A 25,699-nucleotide genomic window follows, 5' to 3' on the forward strand; every position below is an offset into this window, starting at 1 on the left:
TGTTTTATCAGAAGGTTCAATCCCAGTTTGAAAGTCCATTTAAATGATAAAAGCGGAGCTATTCAAAGTCTTTTGTTAAAATGAGGCTTAAAATTAGAGAATCAACCTGATGGGTAGATGGGCTGACCACATTTTCCCCAGAAATAGCTTGTTCTTTCTCCTCTGATATCTTCTCCAAAGAAGCATTAAGCATATTCCACAACCAGTGATACTAAGACTGCAGAGCCCACACAGACACAGATATGTGCAAGCAAGTACCGGCACGCTCTTCTTGCAGGAGCCTTGGGGAGAAAAACGAGGATAATTCAGTCAGGAGGCTGGGTGGGAAGCCGACTGGCCAGGACTTCAATGTCTCCGTTGATTTTCAGGCTCATCTTGCCAAATCAGAGTGACTGGTGGCTCCTCAGGGACAAACTATGGATTCTGTTAAACAATGCCCTTTTTTCTTCTTCTAGATTGAGGAGGATCATTCTTCAATCCTATACGTGAGTGAGTGGCTGCTGGAACCTTACACACACACACACACAGATAATAAAAATAAGTAAAATGTAATGGGTATTATGCAGTGTTTTTCAGGCTCCTAAGAGAAAGTGCTTCGGGATGGGATGGTTATGTGTTAGCCAGGGCCCATGAGCTGAATAGAACCAAGAAACCCAACCCACCTCTCCAAGGCCAGAAACACCTTTGCATGTACCCTGCGGGCTCTTGTATCGCTATCCACTCTCTACCCTCAGATGACAAGAGGGACCATCTTTAGGTCTGTCCTTGACTCTAGTGTGTGGCTTGGGGGTCCATTTCCTCTGATGGATGGGGAGAAGGTGTCAGAGCCCCAGTGTTCTTCATTTCTTCTCCTCATCACCAGGAATTTATGCTTGATGAGCACTCTCACTTTTTTCATAAACATAGTAAAATGCTTTTCATTTTTTTTCTAAGAATGTTCTTTGCTGCCAACATGTAAATAATCTGAGACCACCTTTGAGAGAGGTTAATGACTGGAGCAATGAGAGGTCATCAGTTCATTGGAAACTGGATTTGTATTCAGGTAAGATGAAATCAAAGCTATTTATCTTTTAAAAATTATACCAGGGGACTTCAAGAAGTCTATGGGAAAAAAAATGAATTAAAAAGTTTATTTGGGTACAAATTTTTCTGAAATCCATGCAAAGTTTTTGTAATATGCATATTTAAATATATCCATAAAGGGTCCTATAAACATTGAGAAATTATCTTCCTAAAGCTGCTTACAAAGGACTTGAATAGGCATTTTTCAAAAGAGGAAATTAAAATGACCAACAGACACATGAGAAAATGCTCAGGATCACTAACCATCAGGGAAATGCAAATCAAAACCACAATGAGGTTTCATCTCACCCCAGTGAGAATGGCTCTCATACAGAAATCAAAAAACAACAAATGCTGGTGAGGATGTGGGGAAAAAGGCACCCTAATCCTGTGTTGGTGGGAATGTAAGCTAGTTTGGCCATTGTGGAAGACAGAATGGAGATTGCTCAGAAAGCTGAAAATAGATATACTATACAATTCAGCCATCCCACTCCTGGGAATTTACCCAAAGGAAATGAAATCAGCATATGAGAGAGTTATCACAATAGCTAACATGGAATCAACCCAGATGTCCATCACCTGATGACTGGATAAAGAAATTATGGTATATATACACTATGGAATACTACTCAGTGATAAAAAAAGAAAAGAAATCCTGTCTTTGGCAACAAAATCGATGCAACTGGAAACCATTACACTTAGTGAAATAAGCCACTTCCAAAAAGACAGATATCATGTGTTTTCCTTCATCTGTGGTAACTAACAGAGTACCAAAAATGTAATGTATAGGAGTGAAATTGACATTTGAGCTTCAGTGATTGTTTACAGCCCTTGTCTTTACTGTTGAAGAAAAATGCTTTTTCTTACTATTTGTTGAACTCTATTTATTGTAGGGCTAATCTTTTGAGTATAAAGTCAACTGAAAGTAGATCATCATAAAAATTAAGAGGAGTAAGAGAGGTAGAAAGAGGAAGGGTGGAAGTGTGGGCGGGAGGGAGAGTAGGGTAAGAAGTATCACCATGTTCCTAAATCTGTGTACATGAAATTTGTATATCTTACACAAATTTTTTTATAAAAGCTGCTTAAAACAAGGAATGGCCGGCACCACGGCTTACTAGGCTAATCCTCTGCCTGCGGCGCCAGCACCCCAGGTTCTAGTCCTGATTGGGGCGCTGGTTCTGTCCCAGTTGCTCCTCTTCCAGTCCAGCTCTCTGCTGTGGCCCAGGAAGGCAGTGGAGGATGGCCCAAGTGCTTGGGCCCTGCACCCACATGGGAGACCAGGAGGAAGCACCTGTCTCCTGGCTTCGGATCGGTGCAGTGCACTGGCCATAGCGGCCATCTGGGGAGTGAACCAACAGAAGGAAGACCTTTCTCTCTGTCTCTCTCCCTCACTGTCTAACTCTGCCTGTCAAAAAGAAAAAAAAAAAAACAAGGAATAATAATGAAGATTAAAACAATATGGAAAAATATTGTGTAATAAAAATAACTAAATTGTACTCATTCATGCCACAATATCATTATAACTATAGAAAATCTTGTACCTACATGAAAAGTAGCCATAGAAGAGCATAAAAAATTGGAGAACTTTACTTGGCATTCTTTAAAATAAACAAAAGAAAACAACTTGACTGCTGAGGTGCCTGGGCTATACATCAAGAAGCAGGAGTTATTTGCCTAAATATGACCCTTGTTTGTGACAAGAGTGAAGTTTCATTCTGCATTTCCATGGTCAGTGACATTATAACTATATTGATTAAATGACTGTCATGTTTATCAGATTTTTCTTTCTATCACTTTGTGATCAGTCCAGGAAGCAAACATTTTATCTAGAATTTCAATTAAATGCCAAAACAGTTTCATTCTTCATGACCACCAGGTGCAGAGTGACAACAGCAACTAAGTGCATAGTCTAAAATGTATCTGTACTAGATTTACTTAAATCAACTTGCTACTCCCTATACAACCTAATGAAGTAAATAGAACTCTTGTCATCCAGCCTTACGAATGTGGAAGTTGTGGCTTAGAAGATATTAAGAAATTGCCCACAGGAGCTCTAACGCCAGGGCAGCAGGCCCAAAAGAGAGGACAGTGCATTTTTTCTACAGAGGGCCTTGCTATGGTTTAAATAAGTTTTGGCTTCAACAGTGTGCGAGTACTTGGAACTCCAGAGTCATAACTTACTAGTACTAAGAGACTGGGAAATCAATCCAGTTATGGTGTTTAGTAGGTGGAGTCTAGTGAGAGGCCCTTAGGTCTTTGGGGGTGTGACCCAAGGAGGGGTCCTCTTCAGAGGGTTGTTACAAAAGCCGGAGTTGGACCCAACTTCTCTCTCTGGCTTCCTGGCTTGCCATGTGCTCCTTCTCCTGCTTGTGCTCTGTTTGCCATCCACTGATCTCATCAAATGCAGAATCAATGTCACCCACCTGGAACTGAACCACCCAAACTCTGAGCTAAATAACCCTCTCTTTTCTTTATAAGTAGCTTATCTCAATTCTTTTGTTATATTGACCCAAAGCTGATTATTACAGGCTGTGTTTAGATATGGTCTTGGCAGGAACCCCTCAATGCTGCCGTTGTAGCAAGAAAGCATTCATAGATGATATGTAAATGAACAAGTGTGGTTTAATAAAACTTCATTTGTAGACATGACTTTTTAAAAAAGATTTATTTATTTGAAAGAGTTATAGAGAGAGGTAGAGACAAAGAAAGAGGTCTTCCATCTACTGGTTCACTCCCTAAAGCTGCAACGGCCGGAGCTGAGTGGATCTGAAGCCAGGAGCCAGGAGCTTCTTCTGGGTCTCCCATGTGGGTGCAGGGACCCAAGAACTTGGGCCATCCTCCACTGCTTTCCCAGGTGGATTAGCAGGGAGCTGGATCTGAAGTGGAGCAGCTAGGACTTGAACCAGCACTTATATGGGATGCTGGCACTGAAGGCTGGGGCTTTAACCCACTGTGCCATAGTGCTGGCCCTATAAATATGACATTTGAATTTCATGTCATTTTCATATGCATGAAATAGTCTTTTGACCCCCCCCCCATCATTTAAAAGTGTGAAAGGCACTCTTAATCTTCAGGCTGTGCAAAAACAGGCGGCGGACCTGATTTAGCCTTTGGACCTTCATTTTTCAATTCCTGCCTCTACACTAGGATTGTCACCTCTTTAAGTGGTGGGAAGGCTGAGGACTGTAAAAGAAGGACAGGACAGCAAAGGAACCACCATGATGGACCAACTTTCCACTGAAAGTCTAAACAGGGCCATAGGAAAGGCTCTTAGGGAAGTCACTGGGAAAGAAGGACTGCACGTAGTCAAACTTGCCTTAGAGGTCAGGGCAGGGGCCGCTTCTGACAGCAGCATCTGTTTGTGGGATCTGGCTACTGCCCTTGTCCCTCTCACATCTATTCCAAATGATAGGAACTACAAATAAGAAGCAAAACCTCTGGAAGACAGTAGCACACAAACAACTGCTTTGCATCCATTGAACAAGGAGAAGACAGGAAGATGGCATTCTGAAGGGTCTCCTAGTGGAAGTGACAGTGGGGCCTGGCTGACATCGTGGTGCGAGAAGGAGATGTGACACTATCTGCAAAAAAGTACACCAGGCCAGTAGATGTGAGTGAAGATCTGGTGAAGGGCAGGGCAAAAGAAAACAGACTAACTGCATTCGTGTGAGTGCTGGGATACATACCCTCTGTGGGGAGCAATCCGGACTAGACTAAGTTACTCGAATTAGGACTTATTCTATGCATCTGCTCTCCCACAATATGGCGCTGGGAGAGAAGTAAACAGCTTTCGCACAGCTGCCTCCAGTTCAACCAATTAACTGTAGGACTTGTTCCTGATTGGAGAGCGGCGTGCTCGGCGTGTGGGCAGCCAAGTTGGGATTGGCGGAGGAGGACTATAAAGGAGGAGAGAGACGGCATGCACCAGGAACATCTATGGGGAACATCTAAGGGAACCCGTGCAGCCCCCGAGAGAACCGGCCGGCGGTGTGCCGCTCCCCTGCGGAAGTGGGGAATGCGGCCAGGGGGAACTGCCCTTCCACGGAGGTGGAAGGGATAGTAGCCAACCCGGGAAGAACCAGCAGCAAACCCGGGGAGGGCCGAGCAGACGAAAGAACAGCGCAGGGTCCTGTGTCGTTCCTCCACGAAGAGGGGGAGCGACATAATGGTGCCGTGACTCGGATAGGAAACCTAGGACGGATATGAAACTTAGGAGGGAAGAAACGGGAAGAACTGGGAAAATATCGGAGAGAGAAACTAGCAAACAGCCTAGGGAAATTACCGGAGAGAGAGACTAGCAAACAGCCTAGGGAAAAGCCGGACGAAAAGGGTGCCGGAAGAAGCTATTGAAAGCCTAGGCATAGACTTGGATACGGACTACGGGGGGAAGCTGGGAGGAATCTCTAAGGTCGAAAGCGAAAGTGAAAGCTAGAACAAACAGACTCGGACGCAGACTGTGGGGAGAGGCCAGGAGAAATGAGGGAGGAATATCGTTGGAGGAAAGCTTGGGGAAACATACCGGGTAGAGAAAAATGTTAGGGAAATTGAAGCCGCGGGGGGCAGGCCAAGGCGGAAACGAAAGCCACTTTGGGGTTCTCAAGTTAGCCCGGGAATAGGGGGCGAAAAGTTGAAACCAGAAGCTGAAACGTGAGCCAGGTTGGGATCCGTCTGATTAGCCCGGGGAGCAAAGGACGGGAAGCCAAACCGTGGGGCGGAGACGTACGCTGGGTTGAATTCGCCAGGCTAGCCCGGGGAACTTAGATTGAATGCTAGTGGCGGACACGTGAGCTACGCTGTGTTACTCGCGGAAGCCGCCGCGTGCAGAGAGCACGGGGCGTGAATAGATAGGGAACGGGCTGGCGTAGGCCGTGGTTCAGACGCGAAAGGGTTAAGCGTGGAGACCGCGGAGCGCGCGAAGCCGAGCCTCGCAAAGCCGGGAAGCTGCGCAGATGAGAGAGGCGCGCGGGCTGAAGCGGCGAGGTGCCGGGAAGCTGCGGGGATAAGAGAAACAGAAGTTTGGAAGTGAAGTAAAAGAGAAATGGGAATGCTGGAAGATAGAAGTGAAATGGGAGAGGTAGGAATGCCCGGAGATAGAGAAATAGAGAAAAATAAGGCCTCCCCTCAACATGCCAATTAGAAGGCTTGGATTCGGTCTGCCCGATTAGTGAGGCGATGAGCACCTGGGCGGCTAGCCGCAGGTCACCGAAGACAGGCACGAATTAACATCAGTAAAGCTTCCCCACAATGCAACAATTAGGAGGCTTGGATTCGGTCTGCCTGATTTAAGGCGGTAAGCGCCAGCAAAGCTCGACCAGAGTATGAGCTGCAGGTCACCGAAGATAGGCACAAACCAACACTAATAAGTCTCCCCCACAATACGGCAATGAGAAGGCTTGGATTCGGTTTGCCTGATAGGTTTTGTAAACACCTGCAGGCAGTTCTAGCAGAGCAGAGCATGCGCTGCAGGGCACCGAACACAGGCACGCATCAGCGCCTAAAAACCTCCTCACAATGGCGAAGAGAGGACCCGGATTCGGTTTGCCTGATAGGACTTGTAAGAGCCTGTGGCAACTCTAGCAAGTAGAGCAGAGTGTGTGCTGCGGGACACCGAAGACAGGCGCGTATCAACGCCAAAAAATAAAAAGAAAGGGGGATCTGTGGGGAGCAATCCGGACTAGACTAAGTTACTCGAATTAGGACTTATTCTATGCATCTGCTCTCCCACAATATGGCGCTGGGAGAGAAGTAAACAGCTTTCGCACAGCTGCCTCCAGTTCAACCAATTAACTGTAGGACTTGTTCCTGATTGGAGAGCGGCGTGCTCGGCATGTGGGCAGCCGAGTTGGGATTGGCGGAGGAGGACTATAAAGGAGGAGAGAGACGGCATGCACCAGGAACATCTATGGGGAACATCTAAGGGAACCCGTGCAGCCCCCGAGAGAACCGGCCGGCGGTGTGCCGCTCCCCTGCGGAAGTGGGGAATGCGGCCAGGGGGAACTGCCCTTCCACGGAGGTGGAAGGGATAGTAGCCAACCCGGGAAGAACCAGCAGCAAACCCGGGGAGGGCCGAGCAGACGAAAGAACAGCGCAGGGTCCTGTGTCGTTCCTCCACGAAGAGGGGGAGCGACACCCTCTAATTGCCCAGAAACGCATGAAGGGGGCGTTCTGAGGTAAGGGTGTTGAAATTGCAGAACCAGCTAATATTCTTCAGTGCTTTCATTTTCATAGTGAGATTCAGGAAGCTATTTCTAATCTTTAATTGGACCTTGTCAGCACAGAATTTGTTTGTACATGTCACTCTTTTACCCTCTTGGCAGAAACTACATTTAGTGTGTAAAATTGTGATGGCCACAATAAAAGTGGCTCAAAGTCTAATGTGTGCTTGATTTGGATGGCAAGCTTTTGCATTTGGATGTTTAGAAAAATACTCTTAAAGAAGAAGCCATGTGGTTACAAAATTCATTAATAATATCTCAACAATAAATCTTTAATATTAAAATTTGGACAATCTTAATGAAGTAACTTTTTTTTTCTTATAATCTTCCATCTCAAGGTTGCTTTGCATCACATTTGGACAACCTTCCTGAACTCATTCCCTTAGAGATAACAAGGAATCTCTAAGCACTTTGCTGTGTTTACCTGGCTCAACTGAATCAGGTGGCAGGGCCCTGCAGTTCATTACTGACATAGCTTCTTAGTCATGTTACTGTGGCATAATGTTCTTATTTAAACAAACCCTTCCCTACATAAAATTATGCCTCAGGGTTTGTTCTCCAGGACAACTCATAGCACATACATAAACATCTCTTAAGAGGAGAAATAAATTCACTTAGCTTCTTTCTGGATGCACACTACAGTTAGAAATGATTTGACTGTTGATATCTGGCCTTGTTAACTTTGAGCTTGGTCCACAAAAGTGCCAAGCAAGCATTAGCCCAGGGAGAGAATCCCATGACATGCTGAAAAAGTTTCCTCTTGAACTTAGTCTTCTTATTTGTAAAATCACTATTGTGATTTGTTGTCTGGGTACAAATGTTAGGAATCTTTAGGATAAATACTGTTTGAAGATAGGAAACTCTACCTGTTTGCCTAAAATGTGAACAACAGCAAAATTCAAATGGCTATATATTTTACTTTATATTCTATAAATTATTTTAAGGAGACATATACTAATAGAATGAATGCAATTCTAGTGAATCTGATCAAGAATAAAACAAAAATACAAATGTATTTTGGAATAAGAAAAGAAACTCAGTAATAACAAACCAAATGATCCAGTTAAGAAATGGGCAAAGGACATGAATAGGCATTTTTCAAAAGATGAAATTCAAATAGCCAACAGACATAAGAAAAAATGCTCAGGATCACTAGCTATTATGAAAATGTAAATGAAAACCACAATGAGGTGTCACCTCACCCCAGTTAGAATGGCTCTCATACAGAAATCAAAAAATAATAAATGCTGGTGAGGCTATGGGGGAAAAGATACCCTAATCCTGTTAGTGGGGATGTAAACTAGTATAGCCATCATGGAGACAGTATGGAGATTGCTCAGAAATCTAAAAATAGATCTGCCATGCAACTCAGCCATCCCACTCCTGGGAATTTACTCAAAGGAAATGAAATCAGTGTATGAGTTATCTGTACCCCCATGTTTATTGCAGCTCAATTCACAATAGCTAAGATATCAACTCAACCCAGCTGTCCATCAACTGATGACTGGATAAAGATAATGTGGTGTATATATGTATATATAAATATAAAATAGAATACTATTCACCCATAAGAAAGATGTGATATATATATATATATAAATAATGTGGTATGTGTGTATATACATATATATGTATGCAATATGTATGTAATAGAATACTATTCACCCATAAGAAAGAATAAAATCCTGTCTTTTGCAACAAAATGGATGCAACTGGAAACCATTATGCTTCGTGAAATAAGCCAGCCCCCAAAAGACAACTATAATGTTTTCCCTGATCTGTGGTAAGTAATAGATTATAAAAAATGTAATATATATGAGCAAAATTGGCATTTTGAGATTTTATTATTGTTTACATCCCTAATCTGTATTGTTGAGGAATAGTGGTTTTTTCCTATTATTATTTGTTGAATTCTTTAGTTAGTGGAGAATCAAGCTTATGATTATAAAATAAACTGAAAGTAGATCATTGTAAAAATTAAAATAAGAAAAGAAGGATGATGGAGGGTGAGAGGTTACATGGGAGAGAGGGTAGGGTGATAAGTATCACTATGCTCCTTAATCTGTATATATGAATTGCATAACTTTTTTTTACCTTATATAAATACAAAAATAAAAATTAAAAAAAAGTATAGGATCCTAGAAACAGAGAAGCAAATTTCGGGGCTGGTGCAATAGAGTAGTGGGATAAGTTTCTGCCTGTAGCACCAGCATCTCATAAGGGCACCAGTTCTGGTTTGATTCCCAGCTGCTCCATTTCTGATCCAGCTCCCTGCAAAATGGTAACTTGGTCCAAGTGCTTGGGCCCCTGCATTCATGTGAGAGACCCAGAAGAAGCTCCTGGGTCCTGGCTAACCTCTAGCTATTGCAGCCATTTGGAGAGTGAAACAGTGGATGGAAAATCTCTCTCTCTATTTCTCCCTCTGTCTCTGTAATTCTGACTTTCAAATAAAATAAATAAATCTTTTTAAAAAGAAGAAGCAAATTTACTTAAGTCTATGATATGCAGTCCTTATATAATAACCTGTAAAAATCACAGTAGAAGATAATTCACCAGGAAAATGTAAGTGAACAAATTGAGCCAAGAAGTAGAAAACCTGAGCTTACCGAGCAGTATAAAAGAAACTGAAAGCATAGTAAAAATATTACATCCTCCAGGCCAAAGTATGAAGACAAATATTTTTGTATCTTCAAGAAATAGGTTAATTGAATGTAATATATACTATTTCATAGAACAGAATGTATTGTTTCCTAATTTACTCTATGCAATTAGCATTACCCTGGAAGAAACTCAGTGAAAACGTAGAACAAAATATATGTATAGAAACTTGCATACGTACAAATAGAAAATGAATGCAGCTAATAAATAGAGATGCAAAAATAAATTATTAGTCTCATGGATCACTATAGGAAAACAATAGTACAGAATAAGTTTTTTTTTTTTTTTAAGATTTATTTATTTATTTGAAAGTCAGAGTTACGCACAGAGAGAAAGAGAGGCAGAGAGAGAGAGAGAGGTCTTCCATCCGCTGGTTCACTCTCCATTGGCCACAACGGCTGGAGCTGGGCTGATCCAAAGCCAGGATCCAGGAACTTCTTCCGGGTCTCCCACATGGATGCAGGGGCCCAAGGACTTGGGCCATCTATACTGCTTTCCCAGGCCATTGCAGAAAGCTGGATGGAAGTGGAGCATCCAGGACTCTAACTGGCACCCATATGGGATGTCAGCCCTGCAGGCAGCGGCCTTACCCGCTACACCTCAGCGCCGGCCCCCCAGAATAAGTTTTATTCTAAAATATAAGGGCAGCTCAACAATAAGAAATTTATTAGAATTCATGTCATCAAAAGGTCTGTAATGAACATCTGGATAGATATGCAAAAGGTGTTTGCCAAAACTAACACTTATTTTTTAAAAAAAGACATTTATTTTGAAAGAATTACAGAGAGAAAGAGAGAGAGAGGTAGAGATGGAGAGGTCTTCCATCCACTAGTTCATTCCCCAAATGGCTGCAATGGCCAGTGCTAGGCCAGGCCAAAGCCAGGAGCTTCATCCGGGTCTCACATGTGGGTGGCAGGGGCCCGAGCACTTGGGCCATCTGCTGCTGCTTTTCCCAGGCCAGTAGCAGGGAGCTGGATTGGAAGAGGAGCAGCCAGGACACAAACTGGTGCTCACATGGGATGCCGACATTGCAAGTAGCAACTTTACCCACTACACCACAACACCGGTCCAATAGTTGTTCTTGACCGGACTTTTAGTAAAGTAAGAACGGGGCGTAACCCTCAGATAGGGAGTATATATGAGAAACCAGCAGCTATCATTCACATTTGTGTGAATTGCCATGTTTTCCCATTAGTCAGAAATAAGAAATGAATGAATGTCCTCCCACTCCACACCAGAGCAGTGTTCAGAGCTGCTGTATTCAGTGGAGTGAGTTGGAGGAGCTTACTTTGTCATTTGTTGATGCTATAACTGGCTAACAGAATCAACAATGAAATGTCTCAATGAATCAGAATTTTAGCATATAATATATTTAACTCTTCTCTTGCTTTGAAGTACATGTAAGGGAACTCATTGGCTAAAAGATTTATATGCATATGTATGTGCATGTATATAAATGTATAGAGATCCGTTCACCAAATTTACTTCTCTGCTCTAATGTATGTGCCATGATTTGAATGTGCCCCCCAATTTCATGTATTGGAAGCTTGTTCCCAGCACAACAGTGTTGAGAGGTGGAAACGCTGGGAAGTGATTGGTTCCTGAGTGCATGGATTTAATTATTCACTAATTAATGGGTCAGTGGGAGTGGCTTCGTTGTAAAAGCAAGCTTTGTCCAGCATGCCTGCTCTGTCTTATCACACCATGTCCTCTGCCATGTGAAGACCCAGGAGGAAGGCCCTTCCCAGATGTTAAACAGATGCCAGCTTCATGCTCTTGCACGTCGCAGGCCCCAGAACTGTGTGGTTGGGAAACTGCATTCTTCATACATTATCCAGGGGCCGGTGCCGTGGCTCACTTGGTTAATCCTCTGCCTGCGGCGCCGGCATCCCATAAGAGTGCCGGGTTCTAGTCCCGGTTGCTCCTCTTCCAGTCCAGCTCTCTGCTGTGGCCCAGGAGTGCAGTGGAGGATGACCCAAGTGCTTGGGTCCCTGCACCCGCATGGGAGACCAAGAGGAAGCACCTGGCTCCTGGCTTCGGATCGGCGCAGTGTCGGCCATAGCGGCCATTTGGGGAGTGAACCAATGGAGGGAAGACCTTTCTGTCTCGTCTTAGACTCTACCTGTCAAAAAAAAAAAAAAAAAAAAAAAAAGACATACATTATCCAGTCTGTGATTGGTGGTCAGAGCAACAGTGTGACTTTCACTTTCTGCAGATTCTGTCCCTGCTCCCCCATGTATCCATCTTGAAACAGAGAAGAATCTAGCTTCCAACCTATTTACTTCGTTAGAAAAAGTTTAAATGGGTCCTGCAGTTGTTCTTCGGCATCAGTGGGGGAGGCACCCAGGTGGAATGAGCCTTTGCAGTGGGCTCCCTGATGTCACTCAGGATCCTTCCAGCAAGGCTGGTGCTACGAGCTCTAGAAAAGGCGTTTGCAAGACCTCACGGGGCACCCTGTCCAGGGGGAGCACACAGCCCTGGCCTGTGGTCGGGAGGTGTTTCTATCTCCGTCAGCACCACCCTTTTTTGTACTAACCACAGAGGTCTTGGTTGCAAGCAACACTTGGGGGCCGTGGTTGCATGGACACATTTTGCTCAGGGCTTGTGTTTGCCTAAAGTTGACTTCAAGCTAGTGTATTGCCGTTAGCAACTGAGCTCACTCACTTCTCTAGAGAGTCTCCAAATCTGTAATACAGGGAGCCCGAGCTGTCTGATGGTCAGGCACATCATTAGAATAAAATCTGTGTCCAAGCTGGGCTAGAGAGTGAACTGTCATTAGTTACAAAGGCAGCAGCATAGGAAATTAAATATATGAAGGTGCTTGTGAGAGCAACAGATCTATAATTGGAAAATATAATTACGATTGCTGCTAAATTAACCATGAGCAAATTCATCAAGCAATTTAGGAATGATTTTAGAACCACTGTCAGTTTTCCTCTTGCAGTGCTCATCGGCTTTCCTTTGCGTGTTGCTTCTAATACATGTGTGTTCTGTGGTGTCCCAGGAATGCGGCTTGGCCTTCCTTAGGATTCAAGAACACCACAGACATGGACTATTTGTCTTTCAAGGACCCATGGTAGAAGAACACCATTGAATTTAGAAAATGAATTAGAGAGAGAGGGCAAAACCTCAAAGTAAATTTTCTGAATTTCATGAAACCAGTCCCTAGCAAATTTGGTCTGCATTTAAAAATAGCAGTAATTTCCCATGTACTACTGAAAATAACTTTTGACACTATGAAGGAATAACAAAAATTAAAAGATCAAGGAGGAAATGCTATTGTTTCTGGAAAAGCAAGTTAAAAAGGAGCAATTAAAAGCAAAGCAAAAAAAAACCCAAAAAAACAAACAAAAAAACAACCAAACCCCAGGGTCATGTAGTACCAGATAGCTATGGTGCTAGTGCCACCTGCTGTTGAATGTAGGCATTGCATCTATCTCATAGCTGAGTCGTTTTGAATATCCAATATTCTTTTCAAATCTACCTTTTGTGGCAGGAACTATGAATTTTATGTTGACAGTATGTCTATCATACTATCATATTTATGTTGATAGTATGTCTATTTTATGTAGATAGTATGTCTACTATCTTCACTTATCCTCCTATGTGCAAAGCATTTTAGTGCCAAGAGCTTTGTGTAGGCCCTCTGATTTTATTGTCACAATTCTACCAGGTAGGTAGGCTTTTTCCCCCATTATAGAGATGAACAGAAGGTAGCTTGTGAATCACTAAATAACTTATCAAGGGCATGCATGTGGTGAGTGGCAGAGCCAGAATTAGGACTTGGGCTGCCTGATGAAAGTCCAACCGCAAGGTCTTTGTAATATTGCTCTGTGTTGGGATGTCCCTTTTTGGAGATCTTTAGGAATACATGTTTCTGTTGCTTTGGACTCAGTTTGCTGTCTTCAAAAGGATTCATCTAGCAGTGAAATGAATTATTAGGAAACACTTTTAGTACCAAGAGAGGGTCTGCTGGTTATTTTAGGTCATTCATATTTTAATAAAAATGGTTCTTATCAGGTTTAGGCCTTAATGTGCCTCTGAGCTAATTTGCATGGCTGATAGTAATCACTTTGACTTAAATATTTTCAAAGAATCAGATTTTATATGAAAGGCATTACCTTAAACTGATTATATAACCATTATATTTCTATACAGGAATGGTTTATTGTTTCTTATTTTATTTTATTTTATTTTTTGACAGTCAGAGTGGATAGTGAGAGAGAGAGACAGAGAGAAAGGTCTTCCTTTTTGCCATTGGTTCACCCTCCAATAGCCGCTGTGGCCGGCACGCTGCGGTAAATTTTCTGAATTTCATGAAACCAGTCCCTAGCAAATTTGGTTTGCATTTAAAAATAGCAATAATTTCCCATATACTACTGAAAATAACTTATGACACTATGAAGGAATAACACACAGATCAGCACATCGTGCTGATCTGAAGCCAGGAGCCAGGTGCTTCTCCTGGTCTCCCATGTGGGTGCAGGGCCCAAGCACTTGGGCCATCCTCCACTGCCCTCCCGGCCATAGCAGAGAGCTGGCCTAGAAGAGGGGCAACCGGGACAGAATCCGGTGCCCCGACCGGGACTAGAACCCGGTGTGCCGGCGCCGCAAGGCAGAGGATTAGCCTATTGAGCCGTGGCGCCGGCCGGTTCTTATTTTCTAGAAATGGCTTGCTCTAACTTTTATTGATTATTACATGCAGGCACTAAGAATTCTTACCACTGTGTTCTCATGAATCTAAAGATTTGTTGTTAAATGTAATGGTATTTTGTGTCCAGGATTTGAAAATACAAAACAGGCAGAAGATGAAGCTCTTGGAAAGTACAGCATTAGCAGGAATCCAGCAGGGCAGAGAGGACAAATGTGGGAAACAGAGGCAAATCCACCTAGGGAGGAGCAGCAAAACCAAGAGAGCAGAGCCAGGATTGAGTTATGGGGAGACTGGGAGCTGGAGGCAGAATCCTAGCATGCACCTGTAAGCCGGGCAAGCTGCTGGAGGCATCTGGGGTTGAGGCCAACTAGTGCAGATGATCAGGGGCCCATGACAGTGTGTGTTATTGAAGAGAATTTCTCTGAAAGCAAGTGAGTCAACACCAGATACTGTTAGGATCCAGGTAACTCAGATTGAGTAAAGATTTATCCAGTGAATCTGAGATAAGAAGCCCTGCCCAGTTGCCTGCTGTGAGCACTCAATGATGTGTCCCCCAGCTCATCTCAGTCTCTTGCCTTCTCCTCCACAGATTTGGCACTGATGGCACTTGATTCAATCCAGCTCCAAAGAGCTGACAAGCTCAGTTGCTGAATTCCAACCTGATTAAGTGTGGCATACCCAACAGTGATGGCTTTGTTACCTGGTTGCAGCTTAGATTGGCGTCCCAAACCATGTAACTGATTCCTGAGCCAGCATCCTCTTTCTTGCCTAGAAAACCCTAATTCATATTGTGTGTATAGTAATCATTGTTTTTTTTTTTTTCCTTTTTAAAACTTGTGGCAAAAAAAAAAAAAAACACATTGGATGTAGCAGCTTAACCAAGTTTAACTGTACAGTTCAGTAGTGTTCAGTATATTCACATTGTAGAATAAATGATCTCTGGAACTTTTCATTTTGTAAAACTGAAACTCTAAACCCATTCAAATGATTTCCCTTCCTCTTCCTCTTTCCCCCAGCCTTTGGTAACCGTCTTTTTTGCTTTCTGGTTCTCTGATTTTGACTACTTTAGATACTTCATGTCCATGAAATCATACAGGATTTGTCCTTGTTTGACAGTTTATTTTGTTTAGCATAATGTCCTGGAGGTTCACCCAGGTCATAGTATGTGACAGGATTTCCTTTTTAAGGCTGTATAAATGCCACTGAATGGATGCACCTCATTGGATTTATCCATTTACCTATTGATGGCCATTTGAGTTGCTTCCATTTCCTGGCTAGTGTGAGGAAAATGAGTGTCCTGTTTTTTACTTTGTAAAAAGTGATTAATGATGAGAGGTCTGGCAGTCTAGGAAATGTTGATAAAAATGGAGATGGGAAGGCAGCTTTGGCCAGTGGCAGGCTGGATGTCTCGGAAGCAGGTGGAATGGCAGAATTACTGGCTTACCTGCCTGGACAATTGTACATCCAACTCTCTTAGAGAAAGGTTCAGATTCCAGCATGACCTCTGGTTTATAGGAAGACCATGTCTTAGTCAGGTCTGGCTGCTTTAACAAAATACATTTGACTGGGTCGTTTATAAACATGGAACTTTACTGTTCATAGGTCTGGAGTCTGGGAAGTCCAAAATCAAGACTGATCAAGACACCAGGAGAAGATTTGGTGTCTGGTGAACGCTTACTCTCTTCTGTCTGTCCTCTTGTGGTAGAAGGGGAAGGGATGGGGCATGCCTTTTAACCTCACTTAGAAGGCTACTAATCCCAGGCTCGAGACTAGTGCCCTCATGACATCATCACTTCCCCAAAGGCCCCACCTCTTCACACTGTCATGTTGGGAATTAGGTTCCAGCACATAAATTTTGGAGGATACATCCACCATTGGACCATAGCAGCTCATCTTGCATCAAAGGGTTTGATCTTTACTGATTGACACATGTCAAGGACATCAGTTATCCAAGGTCCTCAGAGATCACACAGAGATTTTATAGGGATCATTGATATCTACTTTTAAATTATGGAGAAATGCGTACACTTTCAAATTCATTGAAGGGAAAGATACTGGTGGTGAGCAAGGAGCATAGATTCTAAACTCTGGACTCCAGGACTTTAGTTTCAGACCCAACACTTCCATTGTTTTTAAACTTGGGTTAATCATTTACATTCTTTACATTTAAGCTTTCTCATTTGTCAAATGAGGGTGCTAACACACATTACAAATGTTTGGTGAGGATTTAATGAGAGTGAGTATAAGTTGTTTTATTAGAGTGTTACATAACTTCTTCTCGCTTCTTCGCCCTGGCCTCTTGCCTTGAGGTGGCTTGCTGCAGCCCTGCGCCCCCAGGGCACGTGGCCACACAGCCTACGCTTCCTGGCCTAGATGCTCCTCCACGTGGCTGGTTCCTGGTGCTCAGTACGAACCCAGATTTATTTCTCTTAAATAACTCTCCTATGCATCTTTCGCACTAAATAAAAGCCTAAAATGTAAAAAAAAAAAAAAAAAAAAGTGTTACGTAAATATTGACTGCAACAGATTTCATGAGGATCACTGAATATTGTTTCCAGCAAATTTCTGTTTCAACTTGTTTTTTAGCTTCTTCCTTTCTCTTGATGACTCTGGGGAGATCGAGTTCCTTTATCAGATCTCCTTAAGGGTTCTGAAGACTAAATTCTCCTCTCTCAATCATAAGAATAGGAAAAAATGACTGTCTTTACCCTGAGGCGTATAGCTACCATGAATGCAGAAATGGTTACTCAAGACTCGTGAACTATTAAGAGCATTTGGGGATGTGTCAGAGGTTGTGAGCTTTTCCTGGATATCCATCCTCCCATCGCCTTCCTTAACAACAGAACTCCTGATTTTTAGCTGGATACACAGCTCCTGGAACACAGACTAGTATTTTAGTATTTCTTAGTCTGTCCCTTATGGTCAGACATGGTTAGGTGCCATGCTGTAGCCAACTGAAACAGTATCCATCTACATCCTTTTAAAATAAAACATAAAAAATTTAAAAGTCAATACAGGCAGTTAATTCAAAATAATTGGGGAGTAGATGCAAGAGACAGTTATTTGAGCTACTGAATTCCAGAACACATAGTTACTGCTGCATGCATCTTAGAGCAGGAAGTGGAAGCCAAGGGAAAGTCCCTAGGTTCCCGACGATTACAGAGTGGGGTCAGATCAGCCCTCTGGGTCCCTTATTTCTAGTCATGACCAAGTGCCAGAAAAATAAAGTTCTTTTTTTGTTTATACCCCTGTTGGTTTTAGCTTTTCTGTCGTTCAGAATGGTACCAAATCCCAGCTCATACAAAGTGATTATTATTATTATTCGCCTCAGATGTTTACATTTACTACTTAAAAACCTACAGCACACGGTATTTTCTGTGCCCAGCTCATCCCAAGCACAGAAAGTTTTCAAATGTTCATGAGGCAGAGGCTGTTGGCTTAACTAAGAAGCAGAAAGCACTACGGTATTTCAACAGAGAAACGCCAGCACAGGAGATTGGTTACCCAGTGGATGGACAAGCCAGACAGAGGACAGTGGGTGCACTTAGAGAGTATCAACAGCTGCTGCCATTGCTGGACCCAGGGAAGAGGCGGTATAGGTTCTGTTTCTGTTTCCAACTAGTCACTGCCCTCCCAGCAAGAGGATTGCTCTGGCTTATAAGATGAGACCAGAAGTCATGTGTGCTGCTTCCAAGTTGAATCATGATACATGGGTAAGATGACTGGTGTGCACCCAACAGATAGGCAGCTTGGCCAGGAAGGACGCTCTGAGCTTGGAGTCCGGAAATCTGATTCAATTCCTGGCTCTGCCACTTAGTACCTGACAGGCCTTGGGCCAGGTGTTGAGATTCACCTGGTATCACTTTCTTCATTAGAGAATGGGATGTATACTGCTTTCTCAGCATCCTTTCCTCCCACTGGATGGATGGGATGGATCAACTATACAATAATAAGAGAAAATGCTATTCTTAGATTGAGTTGTTTCCTTACCTATCTGTGTCCCTTTGATGGAAAATTGTCTTTGTCCTGCTATGTATTTACTAAATTACTCCCCCAACTCCCACCCAAGAATGAGTATTTCTTCCCTGAACCAAAGCAGTGCCAAGCCTGCTCATTTCAGTTTTTCACAGAAGAGTTCCATTGTCTGAAAAAAAAAGTATCATTTCATGAGTGACTTGGCAGGTTCAGGGGAAGCATTAGCACTTGGGGTCTGCGTGCATAGTGATCCTTTGAGTGGAACTGCGCGTTTTGATGGAGGAGCTTTGAAAAAGAAACTACAGTGCACTCTTTTTGTAACCCCACTCCACCCACAGCCACACCTCATTTCAGAGCTCCCAGCTGGCCTCCTTACCTTCCCTGGCTGCCTTCTTTTCCTCTCTTTCCATGGGAGAAAGGTTGCAGTTTCTTTGAGTTACATCAAGCAGATTTCCTGAGCTGAGACTACCAAGAATGTAGTTGCAATAACAAGTGAGAGGCTGGAGGTGAACAGTGCCGACAGGAAGACCAAGAGCTGTGGTGCTTTCTAGATCGCAGTATCTGGACACTGGGATGTGCTCAGAAGTCACCCTGCTGGGTGTGATGTCAGGGCATTGGGGGCACAGAGATGACATCCACTCCCCCTGGGGAATGTGGAACAGAGCTGTAAGGAAAGAAGGGCGCCCCCTACTCTGCTGGGCTGAAATACTGCTGTGCGCATGCCTCCTGAGACCACCTTCCAATCCTCTGACTGATCTTGACAGCGAATTCCACGTGAATGGCCTGCCAGGTGGTGGGGCCACCCTCTGCCGCCTGCAGTAGGACTTGGATTTCTCAGATATCCTTACGCACAGATGTCACTTTGTTGCCTGGGTCAGCTGTAGGTGACAGCAGGTTAGGACACAGGAAACTCTGCCGCATTGCAAGTGTTTCAGTACAGATCCATGCATGATCATCTACTGTTGGCGCTTCCTTGATGAGAGTTGTCCTGAAGTCTTGCTGAGCTTGTTAACGTTTCATAAGCCAACGGACACAAAATGAAAACATAGCCTTTCCTATCTTCACCAAGGAAAAAGGATGAGATTGCATCCACTGGCAGGCTTCTTTCTGGTTGTTTCTGTTTCTTTTCATTTAAAAAAAAAAAAAAAAGTGCAGTGCAAGTCAGTGCGTCGTATTTTATTTTCTTCTTGATGTTGTAAAAATTACCATAAATTGGCCGGCGCCGCGGCTCACTAGGCTAATCCTCCGCTTGCGGCGCCGGCACACCGGGTTCTAGTCCCGGTTGGGGCGCCGGATTCTGTCCTGGTTGCCCCTCTTCCAGGCCAGCTCTCTGCTGTGGCCCGGGAGTGCAGTGGAGGATGGCCCAGGTGCTTGGGCCCTGCACCCCATGGGAGACCAGGAGAAGCACCTGGCTCCTGGCTCCTGCCATCGGATCAGCGCGGTGCGCTGGCCGCAGCGCGCCGGCCGCGGCGGCCATTGGAGGGTGAACCAACGGCAAAGGAAGACCTTTCTCTCTGTCTCTCTCTCTCTCTCACTGTCCACTCTGCCTGTCAAAAAAAAAAAAAAAAAAAAAAAAATTACCATAAATTTAGTGGCTTGGAATGCATTTAGTGTCTTAAAGTTCTTAAGATCAGGCGTTCAAAATGAGTCTTAAGGGAGAAAATTAAGGTGTGGGCAAAGCCGTGTCCTTCTGCAGGCTCTAGGGTAGAATCCTTCTCCCGGCCCTCCCCAGATTCTAGAGCCTCCCCCGCCTCCCGTATCCTTGGATTGTGGTCTCATCCGCCACCTTCAAAGTGCATCACTCCAGTGTCTGTGTCTGTGGTCACCTCTCCACTCCTGCTGTCACCTCTGCCTCTCTCTTGGAAGCACTCCTGTGATTACATGAAACCCACCCAGATACGCTAGAACACTCCCTCCCTCTCTCTCAAAAATCTCCCCACCTGCAGAAATCACCTCTGCTTGTGAAGTAACATATTCACAGTTTTGAGGATTAGGACGTGGACATCTTTGGGGACCATAATCTGTCTACCACACTTAGTAATATAATAATTGTACAGAGAGCATAAAATAAAAAGTAAAATTATCCCCCATTAATTTTTAACAGATTTTAGTGTTAGTTTTTCTCCTTGCTTGTAAACAATTTCTAAAAAACTTGCTTCTTTATATTTTCCTGATTTATCAACTGAAAAAAATTCATGTACTGATTCACTAGATTTAACACATCTCCCTTCTGTCGACCTTTTCTGCTGCAGCCTCACTCTTCTCATTTTATTATAGATTAAGTAAATTTCAACATCAACTTTGGCACTATTTGCTGATTGCCCAAATGTAAGATGCAAAATGTACTGTCTTTACACCTTCTCTCCATTTTCCCTCCTATTCCTCTATTGGCTTCTTCAGTGGTATTATTAGTTTTCCAATGTTGAAGATCATTTTTCTGTAATTATAATTAAGTCTTGCATGTGTTTGTTTATAGGTTCATTCCAAAATTGAACATATTGAAGTTTCAATATGCTGGTTATGAAGCTATTAATTACTGAAGAATCAAGCAGGATGATTCAACTTACATCGCTGAAGGAGCAAGAGAAGGGAGGTGAGTGTATTAAATTCAGGGAGTCCATAGATAAATATTTTAAAATTGATAACACCTCTTGAAGGAAAAATTCCAAGCCATCAACAACTGTTTAAACTCGGTCCACATTTTATTTGCCTCATAGAGGCCCATGGCTTTTTTGGACAACTTTTGTTTCTGTTTTTTATTATTCTCATATTCAAAAAGAGAGAGGAGTTTATGTATGTGGTAAGGATACTTATTGTGAGATCCGCTTTCTTAAATTTTGAAGTACACAATGCCATATTGTTAGCAATAGGCACAGAGTTGTAGAGAGACCTCAGGAAGATACTCATTTATTTTGAAAGTAAGGAATACAGAGAGAGAGAGAGAGAGAGAGAGAGAGCAAGAGGGAGAGACAGAGAGAGATCTTCCATCCACTGGTTCATTCTCCAAATGGCTGCAACAGCCAAGGCTGGATCATGCTGAAGCCAGCAGCCAGGAACTCCCTCAAGGGTTCCTGGAAGGGTGAAAGGAGACCAAGCACTTGAGCAGTCGTTGGCTGCTTCCCAGGCACATTAACAGGGAGCTAGATCAGAAGCATAGTAGCTGGGGTTTAAACCAGCACTCCAAAAGTGGGATGTGGGAGTCTCAAGTGGACGCTTAACCCACTGCACCGCAACACTTGCCCCATCACTTTGTTTCGTAACCTCCTCTCTATATTTGTCTCAGTGTTGCCTGCTCTGTGCTTCAAGATTACTGTTCATTTCCATTGCTGGATGCTTTAACTTTATGTATCCTTGACTATTATTAATGCATGACAGTTTCACTTGCTACCCAAGTGATATTATTAATGCTAAAGGGAGACAGTTCTCTAATAGGAATTCAAAGAACAAATGTTAAAATTATGATTTTCTTTTACCTTGCTCCAAGTTTGTGCATGGTAGAGAAGGGATTGGAAAGAAAAATATAAAATATGTAAAATGTGTATAGTTGCATACAGAGATGTGACATTTGATTTTTTCTGCTTTTCAAATTTATTATTACAGAAATGCACTTCTACTAAATCTGAAAAATATAAAGAACCAATGCTTTTTTTCCCTGAAAATTTATGAATGTGATGCATAAATTCAGTCAGCCCAGTTTCCTACCTGCATTTCTGTAGGTAAGAATAGAGATCAAATAATAAAAGTCAACAGATAATGTACACAAATTACCTAATTCAATGCTTATAACAACCCTAAAAATATGTACTGTTCATGCTGCTGTTTCCTTTTTTCTATAGATAAGGGTACTAAAGCACAGGGTGTTTAAGTGACTTGTACAGGCCCACATAGCAAATAAGAATAATCACCATGGGCCAGACATTTGGTAAGATGCTGCTTGGGACACTGCATCCCACGTTAGAGTGCCTGGGTTTGAGTCTGGCTCTGCTTCTGATTCCAGCCTCTTGCTGATGTGCACTTTGGGAGGCAGCAGGTGATGGCTCAAGTGCCTGGCTCCCTGCCGGGCATCTGGGAGACCCAGGTAGAGTTCTGGGCTTCTGACATCAGCCTGGCCCAGCCCTGATTGTTGCAAGCATTCAAGGATTGAACCAGCAGATGGGAGTTCTCTGTCTCTATCTGTGTGCCTTTCAAATAAATAAATAAAGGCAAAAAATATAAGAATAATAATCAGAAGCAAATGCTTAGAGTGCTTACTATATGCATCCTCTAAGGACATTATATATAATAACACTGTTTGATTGTATCAGCATAATTTTTTTTTTTTTTGACAGGCAGAGTGGACAGTGAGAGAGACAGACAGAGAGAAAGGTCTTCATTTTTGGCCATTGGTTCACCCTCCAATGGCCGCCACGGCTGGCACGCCGTGGCCGGCGCACCATGCTGATCCGAAGGCAGGAGCCAGGTGCTTCTCATGGGGTGCAGGGTCCAAGCATTTGGGCCATCCTCCACTGCACTCCCTGGCCACAGCAGAGAGCTGGCCTGGAAGAAGGGCAACCGGGACAGAATCCAGCGCCCTGACCGGGACTAGAACCCGGGGTGCCGGTGCCGCAAGGCAGAGGACTAGCCTACTGAACCGTGGTGCCGGCCCCAGCATCATAATTTATAAGGAGTAACTGAGGCTCAGAAAGCTTTAGTGACTTGCCCAAGGTTACACAACTGTGCAGTGGCAAGGCTGGGATCTGAATCGGGACAGACTGCATCAAGGTTCATTTTCCTAAGCTGTTCTCTTAAATATTAACAGCCACTGCACGAACGAACTTTGAATTGTAAAGCTAACAAGTTTATCCTATCATATGAGGGGGTCTTTGCAGAGGTTGCCTTTGAGCATCTGGTCAGCAGTGAAGCAAGGCCTGGTGAACATTCGGCTTCTTCTTGGTTATTCTGTGCATGAGGTTGGGAGAGCTGAGTTTCGATGGAGCCTCGTTGGTTGCGTCCATTCACAGCAGGGTGGGAGCACTCCGAGGAGGGAAGGGTTTGAATTACAGCAACGTGAAAATGAAGTGAGACCCTTGCCTGGAAAGTAAACACGGGAATGCTTATTCAAAAAGCAAAGCCTGGATTTGTTAGGCTCTCTCGAGAGATGCCATCATTATGAAAGGCCTGATCCCAGCTGGCTTCCTGTGCACAGCAGAGCCTAATGATGCTGACAGGTCACATAAGCTTGCACTAATGGGCTCATGTTTTATTTATTCAGGTGCTGATTTGACATTGCCCAGCCCCAGTGAATCTATGGATTTGGAAATAACTGGGTCCCCTCTCTATATACTGTGATGTTATCTCCAAAAATGGAGGAAATGAGAAACAGGAAAGGCCTGGATTCCCTGCAGATAGCTCTCATAGTTTACAGTAAAAATTCAAATACTACAAAAACCATTAGGCAACATTTAAAACACAAATCAACAGTGTTTAGCATGATATATTGCAAGGAAATTTCTGGCAGCAAAGGTCTCTCTTTAAGCAACACTTCCAACACAGCACCAACTAAATAATGTAACAGCATCTGGACTCTTTCTAAATCGAGTATGAAATTATGTATTTCTCCCATGACACAGATGATACCAAAAGGCAACACTTCCTAAAATAAAAAATGAAGGGTAAATTAAGCAGTGGCTAAGAAAGACTCTCTTACGCTTGCTTTCTTTTATTTTTTAAATAACTTTTGTTATTGAAGTTAAACACATATGGAAGAGTCAATAATCATAGATATATATTGGGCACAATTTAACACAAACCCTTGTAACCACTACTTAGATAAAAAATCAGAATGCAGTCATGTTCCCAAAAAACTTTCAAGCCCTCTTTAAACCTCTTTCCTCAGAAGTAATCATTTCCTAACTTTGCAATTTTTTATTTTAATGTATAGCACAGATCCATAAACCATATAAAACATCTGTATATAATAAAGAATTATTACAAAGTGAACACTTTTAACTCCCCTAGCTCAAGAAATAAAACTTGACCAGCCACAGTGTGGATTGATATGGGTCTCCTCCCAGTTCACATGGTGAAGCCCTCACCTCCAATGTGACTGTATTTGGTGACAGAACCTTTGAAGACATAATCCATGTTAAATGAGGTCATAAGGATGGGGCTCTGACCCAGTGTGACTGGTGTCCCTATAGGGAGAGGAAGAGATAACGGAGAACCTGATGCACAGAAGAAAGCCCACGTGAAGAGGCAGAAGGAGGCCAGCCGTCTGCAAGCCAAGGAGAGAGACCTCAGGAGAAATCAACTCTGCTCAGCCTTGGTCTTGGACCTCCTGTCTCCAGAGGCATGAGAAAATGAACATCTGTTGTTGAAGCCGCCCAGCCTGTGGGGTTTTGCAATGGCTGCTCTGGCAGGCTGATCCAGCCTGTAGAAACCTACCGCACAGCCAACCCAAGCATAAGCCTTCACCTGCCCACTAGAAGTGACCTGTATTTAGGTTACATAAAAAGAAGTTCTCTGCTTTGTTTTATAGTTTTGCCACTCACTTGTGTATCCCTGAACAATCAAGTGCATTGCATTTGTATTACTTGAAGAAACCGGGTCTTTGTCCTGATGGTGTTACCACCAGAAAGTTATCTGGCCCCAAATTTCAAACCTGAATGTGATCAAGTCCATGGACTCAAATACTAATCTGTAGGAAACACATAGAACAGAGACATTTGTTCATTCCGCATGTAGGCAATCAGCAAATTCCATTACAGCTTCTGTAAGATGGGAGAAATGCTTGGCTCTTCTGTCTTTCAAATGAATGAATGAATCAATAAATAAGTATTTTTTCCAGTTTTAGAAAAACTAGGTTTAAAAAATAATGAGTTGATCCTCTGTTATCCTTCAAAGATAGCAAAATTGTTAAAAGCATCATTATGAATGCACATATTTAACAAATACTTCAGATTAGCATGCAGATAATTATCTTATATTCCAGAAACCATGCTGACATACTTAAGAATACAAACAATATTTTTCAGCCTTTCCTAAATTAGTGTATTCTTTTTACAGAGACATAAGCTTTCTTATTTAAAGTATATTTAATGTATTTTAGCCTTTTCTTATTTCTTATCAATGTTCACCCTGTCAAGCTTTGACTATT

General features: G+C 43.0%; 1 long non-coding RNA gene across 2 annotated transcripts; it reads left to right on the plus strand.

Annotated features, from left to right (window-relative positions):
• Positions 1–368: 368 nt before the first annotated feature.
• LOC108175703 (uncharacterized) lies at positions 369–25,404 on the plus strand. Of its 2 annotated transcripts, XR_011386256.1 has the most exons (6): positions 369–485; positions 934–1,042; positions 16,192–16,255; positions 16,899–16,995; positions 21,041–21,157; positions 24,744–25,404. It is a non-coding gene; the product is annotated as an uncharacterized lncRNA (long non-coding RNA). The 2 variants fall into 2 exon arrangements; XR_011386255.1 differs by lacking the exon at positions 369–485 and having other exon boundaries at positions 906–1,042.
• Positions 25,405–25,699: the final 295 nt, after the last annotated feature.

Source organism: Oryctolagus cuniculus, chromosome 2, assembly GCF_964237555.1.
Source record: "Oryctolagus cuniculus chromosome 2, mOryCun1.1, whole genome shotgun sequence".
Lineage (NCBI taxonomy): Eukaryota > Metazoa > Chordata > Mammalia > Lagomorpha > Leporidae > Oryctolagus > Oryctolagus cuniculus.